The sequence below is a fragment of the Gambusia affinis genome, linkage group LG14 (genome assembly GCF_019740435.1).
Source record: "Gambusia affinis linkage group LG14, SWU_Gaff_1.0, whole genome shotgun sequence".
NCBI classification, from domain to species: domain Eukaryota; kingdom Metazoa; phylum Chordata; class Actinopteri; order Cyprinodontiformes; family Poeciliidae; genus Gambusia; species Gambusia affinis.
The window spans coordinates 21,547,063-21,559,264 of NC_057881.1; positions in this window are offsets into that span (position 1 = coordinate 21,547,063).

Here is a 12,202-nt window from a genome sequence, read left to right on the forward strand (position 1 = left end):
TCTGAAGAGTTAAATTTATTCCTTTATTGATCTTAGATTAGTTTAGTTGTAATGATATGTATGTATAAATATTTATTGTCACCATTGTTTTGGTGTTAAGTTTGTATAAATAATGTTTTTTTCTTTTTCTTACATTACCTCTTTTCTTGATATGTCTGATGACATTTCTCCAGGTATAAAAGCTTCTCTCTGGTTCTGTGTAAGGATGTTGGTGCAGATGTGATCTGCAGCTCTTGATTGAATTCACCTCAACTTTATTTTGTTGTCACGTCTCGCCTTGAACAGTGAGCCTCTGCCTGGTAAAGTGAAACATTTATATATCATAGTTCCAAACTAAATGTTTGATTCACCAGCTAAATATGAATAAAAATGTTTATGTTTGAGCTATATACTTAATTTTAATCATAGCAGTGCATCTTTTCTTAAGTCAATTCAAAAACCACTAAATTCATAGTGGAATGAACACTAAGGGCGATAAAACAAGCTAACAGCAAGTGACTTTTTTTTTTTAAGAATGCGTTTAATAATTGTTAATATTCAGGAACCAACAGAAGAGACAAAGAGAGGGACGAACCTATAGCGTGAATCCCTATTATAACTGCCAGTTCAGTGTTTCATTTTGTCATTTAAATACAGGTAAACAGAAGGATTTTTTTTTTCTTTACTAATCTTACCATCAATGCACCTGCAGTAATCATGTTTGCATAGAAACACTCTTCTGTAGGGGCTAAAACTGACCTTGTTTTAATACTTAAAATTAAATGTGTTTTTTTTCCTCTTCTATGGGCCAGAGTGGTGAATGTTAAGAGATCAAAAAGTATTATTTTTTTCCCCCTAGTTTTTCCATTATTAAACGAAAAGAAACGCAATTTGAGATCACTCCACTCTCGACTCTATTCTAACAGCTGCGGAGTCCAAGGTAAGGCCACTGAACATCACCCCTCAGTGTTGATAATAAAAACACCTACAGAGAATCTCTCTCTCTCTCTCATTTTTTTTCTTTTTTCCATGTGTACCCAAGGTTCTTCTCTTCCAGATTTCACATTCAGCCATCCAGCCAGCCATCTATCTGCACGACCTCCGGTGAGGCCTGACCCTGTGGAAGGAATTACAGAGAAACTCTTCTGAGTGGTGATGAAAGGCGAAGCTGTATTTGAGGACGGCACATTAACGACGTGACGGGCACTAATTCATATGCGTCCATAGCGTCGAGGCTCCTGGGAGCGATGAATCTTGATTAGAAGTGTGTTGGGAGGGGCAAGGCAAAGTATAAGCATGCGGAGCAGAAGACAGAGTCGCTTAACCTGAATTTATCCGCCTGCTTTGAAAATTGCACTTTGCGGAACAAAGATCCTTCCACCCCCGCCCAGCATCGCCCTGGTTAATAGTTTGTAGAACCACCTTTTGCTGTAACTGTCCGTGTAAGGGTATGTCTAGACACGCCCCCCAGCTTCCTGCTGAAGGGCAAAAATTGCTCGCTGATGATGACTACCGTGACTTTTAGCTGTTAGCATAACGTGTTAAGTCTTAAGTGTACATGTGACGTATAAAAGGAAAAGGGACACAGTGCTTTGCTATTAACCGTCAACATTACAAAAACTAGATTTTACATTTCACAGGAAAAGAGTTTTCATAAAGTAGAAAGGGGGAGGGAAGTAGGTCAGTTACGCTAGCTTGACTTTGACCATCTCAACATGTAGACGTGCTGCTGAATTTAGTGAGCTTCAAACACTAACTCTCTGACAGATCACCAGAAGATCGGGTGTTCAAACTAGTTTATCTACCATCACAGTGTTCAGACCATTATTAATAATGATTGCAAAATAAACATCGAGCCTGAGAATGGTCTCTTGTCTGGCCTGTTAGTAGATAAATGGTGCATCTTCCTAGCTTTGATTTCGTGCCATACTTCCATTAGTGAGTAGACCAGAGCTCTGAGACATTCCAAGCTCAGGATATGGCTTTATGACATTACCCTCATTCAGGAGTTTCAGTAGATAATTACTTTTTCCTTTCGAGAATTAAGGCATCGTTGTATGTCACACACCATAACGAGAATAATGTCAGTTGTGAAAATAGACAATAATACAAGTAAGAATGAAGTGATATTCTTGTATTGCGACTGCATCGTTTTAATAGTCATAATAAAATGATTATTTTACGGCACTCTTCCAGTCTGTTTACTCTACTGTGGTCATGACTTTTTTGTTATAGAATTATTATTTATTATTCTCGTAATAAAAATAAGTCTTAGTAGTACCCTAATGGGACGTAAATGCCACAGGTTTCCAATATTTATTTCTTCAATGATTGAAAAATCTTTTGTTCTTAGCCTTTAACTTCACAATCCTGCTCTACGCTGCATTGGTCTACCACGTGAAAATCCATTGAAAAACACTCGAGTTTGCAGTTGTAACCTGACAAAATGTGAAAAACATCAAGGGGTATTCAAAATTTTGCAAACCACTGGAAGAGCGGGTACATTCGACTCCCTTCGCGCAAATCGTACTCAAGCAGACTACAAACTGAACATAATGATGGGTGCTGAGCCGAGTTTTGTCTCTTGCAACATCCCTCCCTCCTGCCTCCCAGTCTATTTCTGATCCCCACTTCATGGACTGACCTTGGACTGAGGAGAATGCTATATTTTTTCTTTTTTCTTTTTAAGTTTCATTTTGGCAACTGTCAGCATGTGTGCGTGCAGACAGGTGCCTGTGTGAGCATCCCCAGCTCCCACTTACGAAAGCCTGTTGTGGTTTCTGAGGGGGCGGAGGGTGGGGGGAGGAAAAAAAGGAAGAAAAAAGAAGAGAAGAAATAGAAACCCCTTAGAGCTTGGCTTTTTCGTGCACAGCGTTGGAAGCTCTCGCGCTTTGTCCTGTGACGCGCTCGGAGTCTGTCAATCAATAGCCTCCAATTACAAATATAATACACCCAATTGACTCGACGGGCGAGCAGCTAGATTGCAGCGTGGAAAGCTATTAAAGGCGCGCGGCGTGCCGTGCAGAGAGCTGAGCCCTTAGAGTTTAGTGTGTGTGTGTTGGTGTGAGTATGGGAAGAGCGGGTGGGGTGCAGACAGGGCTGAATGGAGGATGCTGTCAGGAACTAATAGCTTTGGGATGCAGTGCTGGGTTGTGTGTGTGCAGCAATCTCACCCTGTCTTTCACAGGAAGTGAGGTGGGCAGGAAGGGGAGGTGATGCTACACACGGGATGGCCTGGGATTTAAAACGAAAGATCGCCGAGTGTCATATGCATGTGTGTCTCATCACGTTTGTGAACGATCCAGCGTACGCCCACCACAACGGTACAGCTGGAGCACGCCGGCCTCGCAAAAGCAGCTGATATCCGCAGACGATCACTACATGATGCAGTGACTTTGTGGAGATTGAGAGCCACCTTTGCCGCAATACACCTCTGTCAGGTGGAAAACAGGTTGAGACGAGAAAAAAACGACTGGAGCAAGAATAGTGATAGACAGTGAGGGTGTCTGGGAGGAGGATAAAGAGGACTCTGGAGATAACAAAAGCATTTGAGAGACAGGTGCAATATACAGGAGGAAGAAGAGGGAACGAGGAGCGAGGAAGCAACGCACGGGGAACGATAGAAATGAAGGAAGACGGGATGAGGAAATGACAGAGAATGTGATGTAGAAACGGGGTATTGGGTAGCTATTTATTCTCGTATAAATATCCGCCAGCTTCTGGAGAATGATGTGAAGCCTTCCAAAACGGAGAAGGGTGGCTGGGGGGCGAGGGGGCTCGAGTACCCGCAAAGGAGGGGAAAACGGCGAGGCGCAGATGAAAGATAATGAGCCAAAAGTTGTTTGCGTTTCTGAAATTATTGGATTCTGCCTGTGTTTATTTTCTGTTAATATCCCAGGAGCCCTCACAATCTGAGGAATCGAGCGAAGAACGCACCGAGATGAATCCCCTCCTGGTTTAAATGCAATATTTGATATTGACAGATTTTTGTTTGAGTCTGGGATTTACAGCTGCAGTAGTGGGGCACCACTACAGCAGTCAAGTCATGCTCTGCCAAAATCAAGACCTGCTGTCGAGAGGCTTTACAGTCCTTAAGATGCAGAGCAGGTTCACTTCAATTAAAGATTGGTCAGCCTGAGAAAAATACCTTTGAGTGATGCTTAAAATGAACAATTTTTCTTAAATACGATAACGGAATATTTTCTGTATTTGACTGGTGATTTTTGTTGAATGACGGGAAAAGTTGAAGCCCGTCAGTCATTTGACAGGTTATGATATAATTCACACCCTTGACTGGTGCACACAGGCAAACATTATAGACTTTACGCAAAAGTTAATCGCAGAATCAATCAATAAAAAAAATCAGAGAAAACTAAAGAGGATGCAATGTTGAGCTGATCCATTTACAGTCTAAACGGAGGAGCCGGCAGTTTATCTTGAGGAAATAAATAAAGGTGCAGAAGATAATTAGATTGTAACATATGCAGTGCGCTGCGGCTGCACAACCCATGTGGGCGCGGCTCCACCTCTGCGAAGAATTAAACTTAACTCATCCAGCGCTTTTAACAAATGGAGCTGGATTTGACGGGTGAGAATAGTACATGACCGACTTTTTAAAATGCTGTCGGTCAAAACGACGGAGAACAAAAAAGTCTAGCGCGACCTCTGAACTGGATAGAAGTTTAACCAAAAACGTAAAAGACATTTCTAGTCACTGTATCCCTAAGACAAGACCAGTGTTGGTGTTTTCAGTTCTAGCTTGGATTTGACCAACGCAAAGGGCCGTTCACCAACAATCCTGTTTATGATGTTTGCAGGATCTCAATGTGTAATAGTAGAAAGGGGACCAAGGGGATCGGAAACTTGAGGTTCCAGCCCTCATGAGGCAGGAAACTGACGTGAAATATTGACCACTCAAAGCGCCTTACACTAGAGCCACATTCACCCATTCGGACACATTTTTACACGTCAATGTGCAGATCGGTACACAACTCGAGGTCGAGTGCCTTGCCAAGGGGCAAATTGACACTCGAATGCAGAATCAATCCCAGAAGCTTCAGACTGCAAGACGACTAAAATTCAGTGAATGTTCAAAAAGCAGTGATGCATTGAGAATCAAGAAGCGATAATGACGTGAGAACGCCTTTCTTTTGCAGGGGCAGGGAAGCTGATCAGTGGCGAATCTTTAAGGCCGTCCTTAAACACAGCCAGACCTTCCATTGGACAAATAACCCTAAACATACAGCCAGAGCTCCTGTGTAGCGGTTTAGCTCAAAGTGTACTTGTGTATTGTAATCCTCTGCTAAAGGCCCAGGCCAGAAAACTTAATTGGTATTTAAAAACTGATGTCGACGACACAGTTGACAGATGATCTCCACCCAGTCAGACTGAGCTTGATTTATTTGGTTAAGAATTGTATAGCACATTCATAAATGTGTAAAGTTGTTGGAGACATATCTCCAAAGAGTTGCAGCTGTAATTGCATGAAAAGGTGGCTTTACAAAGTGTTGACTCAGAGGAGCTCGACTCCAAATGAACGTCACACTTTTCAGATTTTTATGAAGAAGAAAAAAATAGGAAAACGTGTTCTTTCCTGACACTTTAAAATCATAACATGAAATCCAGATAAAATCCAAGAAATGTGACAAAAGGTAATAAAGTTTTTCCTTGAAACTTTATTATATCGTTACTTTTGCAAGCAGCGATACTGGTTTTCAATCAGATATGAGAATATTTGTCTGATAATGAAAACTAATATCAGCTGAAGGGAAATTCTAGATTGAACTAAAGGAGTTAAACTCTCTAAACACCTTTTATGGAGTGATAACAATGACCCCTGAAAGCTCCAGTGTTTTTCTGGATCTTATTGTTGTCTGAATTATGGGTCTTAAGACTTTTGACAAAGCATTTCAAGACTACTTCTTGTTTCATCAGAGATTGTATTTCATTCTTAAGAGAAAAAAAAATGCAAGAACTGACAATAAAACTCATTTAGCTAAACTACATAGACTTTATGCACATTTTGGTCTTCCCAACAAGCTCTCTTTTCATTCACCGAATTAAAAACATTGATCAGATAACCTGAACACACATTCATTAGTGTAGGGTTGTATGACAGACGTCAGGCTGCAGCACACACCAGAGACCTCCAGTAAACGTCAGTGGTGAACACACCGGGGCCCCTACAGTATAACCTCTTATATCGGATTTATTGTTCTGTGACAGCAGAACCAGAACATTTCCTCATATTTATCTTCAGTTGGTTCCCATCCCCATCACAGTATTATCTGCACTGTGCTTCAATTATGTAAGAAGATACACTACATTATGTAAACAGCACTCCAGCAGTGCCCTATGCATCTGATACTGTAGCACACACCATTTGATCTCCAGCTCAGCGAGGCTGTCACAGATTTTCTGGATATGTGCAAAAACTTCTGCCACTTGAGCGCAACAACTCTGTGACGGATCCCCTAAAGGTCACGTAACAAACTTTGCTTGCTGTCAGGGACTATTGCCTCAACACAACTTTTTGAAGTATCTGTTGAATAATAAGTTGTAGATGTAAGTTTTACCGTCTTCTGCAATAGCAGACATTGCTATGGAACCTGCTGAAAATGTGTAACTGTATGACGTAAAATGTTGGGGGTTTCATTGCCTTTACTTCTGTCCGGCTTTTAAACATTATCATTAAAATGTTATGCATCGACTTCTTGTTTTCCATTCTATGAATGTCATTATTAGCGTCAATCAGGGTTTCCTCCAGTGTATTATAAGCCTGGCGGGCCACCAGGCTTTGCCTTCCCACCAGTGTCGTTTGTTTATTTTAAATAGTTTTTTTTATATATACTAGAAACAATGACAGTAAAGACACTTGTAAGGTGTAAGGTTTACATTTGACACAATGAAATGGGTGCAAGGGTGTGCAGACCCTGCACCTCACACGCTGTTATTTACAAATTACAATTTCTGCTCATGCTCCTCCGATTTCTTGTAACTTTTTTCATTTCTTAACACAAAAACACAATGGGTCACTGGTGGACTGCCCTACTACTGGGCTTAGTAGGTTTTCTGGGGGAAACCCTGGTCCATCTTCACCACACATAAGTTTATCATTGTTATTTAGAACCCCTTACGTGCCACTTTGGGCAACTGAATTCTGTTTGGGGTTTTTTTGCTGTTGTTTTATCCCACCACATACGTTAAAAATATATTTTAGGGGTGTCCAATGTCTCAGAAAGTCATTACATTAGAAAAACATCCAGTGGCCCGAAGGTTCTTTACAAAACACACCTTTCAAAGAAGTTTCCACAAGAAATGTTTTGAAACACATTGGCGCAGAGCCTGCAGTGATGCAAGCGTTACACCGGTCTATTGTGGTAAAGAGCAAACTGAGCCAAAAGACAAACCTTTTGATTTACCTGTTCCCACCCTCGTCTATGGTCACGAGCTCTTGGTAGAGACCAAAAAAATGAGATTACGGATACAAGTGCTCGAAGCGAGTTTCATGCAATCAAATTTTATTTGTATAGCACACTTCAGCATCAAGGCATTTCAAAATGCTTCACATCAGGGGTGTCAAACTCCAGTGCTCAAGGGCCGCTGTCCTGCAACTGTTAGATGTGCCTCTGCTGCACCACACCTGAATACAATAATTAGGTCATTAAGGCTCTGGAGAACTGATCTACACAAGGAGGAGGTGATTAAGCCTTTTCATTCCAGTGTTTTGTACTTGTAGCACATCTAAAAACTGCAGGACGCCGGCCCTTGAAGACTGGAGTTTGACACCTGTGGTTTACATCACATCAAACACAGAAACACAATTCAACATAGAATCAACACTCAAAACTCGACATTAAGTCAAGTTCCGCCAATAAATTTGTGACTGATTACGTTTCAAATACAATCCTAAACAGGTTGGTTTTTAGTCGAGTTTGCATCCATGAAAGGTTTACCTGTTACACTCCTACTGTGTTATATGGAACAAAATACCTATTGGTGTTTTTATTCCCACTCACGCTCACAATCACGCAGTTTAAAACAATGTAAACAGCCCTTCAAAGGGCTTCCAGCACCAGGCTCCGAACACCTCTTTCACAGAATTTTCTCTCTGGGACTCCGTCGTCCCTCATGGATTTTTGTGCAATTCTATGGTACCTGTTAGTGTCTAGTGTCTTTCCTCCGCAGGGTGAGAATCTTGGTCGGCTGGGAGGGATCTGGTTAAGATGCCTTCTGGACACCTCCTTGGTGAGGTGTTCCGGGCACGTTCCACCTGGGGAAGGCCCAGGACTCACCCTCAGGACTATGTCTCCCTGCTGGTCTGGGAACACCTTGGGATTCCCCTGGCGATGTATTCCAAGTGGCTGGTGAGAGGAGAAGTCTGAAACCTCTCTACTTCGGCTGCTGTCCTTCAAACCGATCCTGGACTAAGCCGGAAGACAATGGATGGAAGGACAAAATATGCAGCTTGAAGACGCGTAGCGTTGTTCACGATCAATAAAACATTAATCGAGCACCACATCTTCTCTGATCTGGGGCATTTCATTTGTATTCTGAAAATGCAGCATGCTTCCAAGAGGAAACCTGTAAAAGTCAGCGTCTGTGCGCCTATCGACTCAAAGGGTCATGCTGAGTTTTGTGCTCCAGCATCCGTGCGCTGGACTGTGTGTGTGTTTATGTCTAGTCGAGTCAAGCCCTGTGGGGAAGAGATATACTCTGCGAGTGGATAGTGGGGGTATTGACAGAGGACTGCGTGAAACCCATGTAAAAGTCATTCCCTGCGTAGCCCTTACAAAAGAACCCTTGAGTGGTTACCGGCGAAAGACGGTGCTGATGCAATTATTGGAAAGCTCCCTGAAAAACAACGCTTGATGTTGAAGAAGAAAAAGAAGAGGAGCAAAGAAAAGGTTTTCCGAAATATTGATATTTTTCACTCCCCATCTTCTCTGAAAAGCAAAACACACCCATGCTGAGATGTACACTTTCCCATGGTGAGCTCGTCCACAGTTCTTGGCTGTAAAGAAAACACACACACAGTAGTTTTCACAGATCTGTTTCACTTTTCTATCAAGGTGAATGTAATTAGGAAAGGTGGTGATGGCTGCCAGAAACGGTAGATTAGAATATTCTGACAGACGCAGCCCAACAATTTCCAACAGAAATAAAATTTATGCTCCGTTTTTCTTGTTCGTACACGCACATCAGCAAAAATCTTTCATTTGTCTGTTTAATTTTAGTTTCATTTACTGAAGAAGGACATTGTGCCTCTTCAGTACATTTCGAATAACACAAATGTAACAGGATCCAATTACAGCCAGGGCTGATTTCCACTGCTTGTCATCCTGCCAGATGGTACAGCGTGAACATCCTAAAATTAATAAATTACACACAGAACCCCCATGAAAAACATGCACATCAAGACAAAAATGTATCATTTAAAAGTACACTATGAATAAAAGTCCAAATTCCATCTATAAACTTCATACACAACATCAAATTTATGGATAAAAGCCACACGTCTCTTAAGAAGACACATTGACACAGGTGCGCATCAATGCACATGTCCAGACACTTAGTCATATTGGAGAAATTAGAAAATGCATTCCAGTGCAGCTTGCTAGTTAGATTAAAAATACCTTCTAGCAGGGATTAAAAGAACCTTTCATTACGTCCACAAAGGATTTGTATAGAGCTGAAGTAAGATTTTAATCATAAATGCTGTGTTTTCATTAGATGAAAGCACACAAATCTTTATAACTAACAGGAATAAAGGTCTTAAAACAGAATGTGTGTTTACATAATCTATGTGAGGAGCCTTAGTGGGCGGCATGCAGAGGTGAAGGTTTCAAATCCAGACCAGTGACCATGTTCTCCCTATGCATATGGAAGTTCTCTTCAGGTATTATTATTGTGCTTCATGTAACATTAAGACTTCAGAAAAAAAAAAGGCTTCTTCACTGTTTTTACCTTTTGATGTGATGGTCAAATTAAAAACAAAACAAACAAACAAAAACAAACACAAGGTCACCAAAACTATACCAGTGTCCATGAATGTCTGGAGTTCTAAGTAGGGTCATAAATATTGTTTACTATTACTGCCTTTCTAATTGAATTGTTTGCAATTTAAATAATTTATGTTTAATTAAGCGGTTTTCCCAGCGGAACCGGATAATGAGTGGAACAGGAAAGTTCGGACACAGATCTACTCCGTTCACTTAATGGCACCGTACGGCTCCTCTGGGAGAATCAGACCAAATGCCACATCAACCTTAATTAGACCTCAGTGTGTCTATACACTGATGGTAAAGCTGTGAAGTGTCAGGTACATGATAACCGTGTCGCACCTTCTTGTTTTTTTTTTATTTTTACAAAAACTGAAAATCAAAGCAAATCAGAACTTTTTAAGAGGTTAAAATAATTTCCAAGTGTCAAACTCTCCACTGTAGTTCTGCCATCAACTTCACGCCCGCTAATAAGAAGACCACCAGCTACGTTGCCCTTACTTCTTGACCCTGAGAGGAGTTTTCCGACAGACTTGGCACAGACTCGGAGGGGCGATGACTCTGTCATATCATTAACTAAAAAGGCTAGTTTTGTCCCCCGTGGGGCTCATTTGATCGCGCCGCAAGTTGGAGACTTTTCAAATGAGATAACCTACCACGACTGCACCATGGAATTAAAAAGTGAAGGGAGAAGTCGAGGAAAAGCTTGGAAACAGCGCAATTAGGGAATCTTGCATCGGCTCGAAATTCACATGCTGTACCCGACTGTATGCACGCAAAATCAATGGAGCGATACCACTGCCACGGAACGTGCATCAAACAAATGTAATATAGGCTTCTCCATATTACTGACTCAGAGGGAGTGTGATTTTATTTATTAATACACAATGCATAAAAATGGAGAGAAAAAATATGGTCAAATTAAGTTCAAAATGATTTGCGGAGCATTACGGACTGAGCAAAACAACAATGTGATCGCATTACAATCCAATGCTACAACATTTTAGTCTACATTTTATGAAGCAGGAAGTTAGGCTGAATGTCTTCTTCAGATGTTTTTTTGTTGTTGTTTCCATCACTGGTTCTTGGTGCAGCACCACCACCAAGGCTTGTTTGACACGGCACAGCTGAAAACCAAACAAATGTTGCCGTTTTCGGACTTTCGGGTGTAAAACCTCCCTAAGGGGAGAGAGAGGTGACGTTAATAAGTCAGCCACGGTTCTACGTCGTAATGCACCCAACATGCTAATTCACCGGACCTCTTCCTTCTAAAGACTTTACCTTTTTGTAGCCTGTCTGATTGATACAGTACGAAAGTGAACTAGATGCTAGAACATGACTTTAGGTTTCTTTTTAAAGTGACCAGCGAACACCATGTGATCAATGTAATCTGACTTTACAACAACTCAGAACTTGTGAAGTGTGAACAAACAACAGCCCGCAAAGCAGCAAAAAATTTGATTAGAGTAGCAGCTCGTAAATAAGCCACCAAAATAAGAAGAGGGTGGGAGAGTTAATTCAGCCTGGGCCACTCTCCATCAATCACGCTATGCATTTTCTTAATTTAAGCAGTCTTTTCAATATTGCTAATTATAATTTATTGCACAGCCGGCGAAGAAATGGTAAAGGATGACAGCAAATACCATAAAATGGTTTGGATTTTTCTTAAATGGACGCTGTCAGCTCCTGATAGCAATTTTGTGAGTAATAAAGCCGGGAAGCAACATTTGCCAACTAGACTTCGTTCTCCGTCGCTGTGTATGTGTGAAAGACTTCACGACCAGCACAGCTTGTTGACCAATAAAGTAAAACAGTAAGTGAGAGAGAGAGAGAAGAAAGATGTATTGCTGTTGTCATAGCAAAATAGAGGATGAGACAAGAAAGTACAACTTTGTTAATTTTACGTGCTTATTGTAGCACAGGAGACTTTTCATTGCATAATATATTTTATAAACATTTTCATATTCCCAAATGGGTATTTTTCATAGGAGAAGCTCAAATAATGCTAAACTGCTGAATTAAAAAATGCTAAACAGAAAAGACAACAATGTTGTCATTATAATGCAAAACTATGCGAGGTTAAAGCAGGCTGTGAACTCTTCTATTCAACTATGAAGCAATAGAAACTAGAAAATGAAAGCTTTACTTCTCTTAGAACAAAAAAACTAATGTGAACTTATTCAAAAGAAGACCAAAATACAGCTCTTAAGAAAGAATTTAAA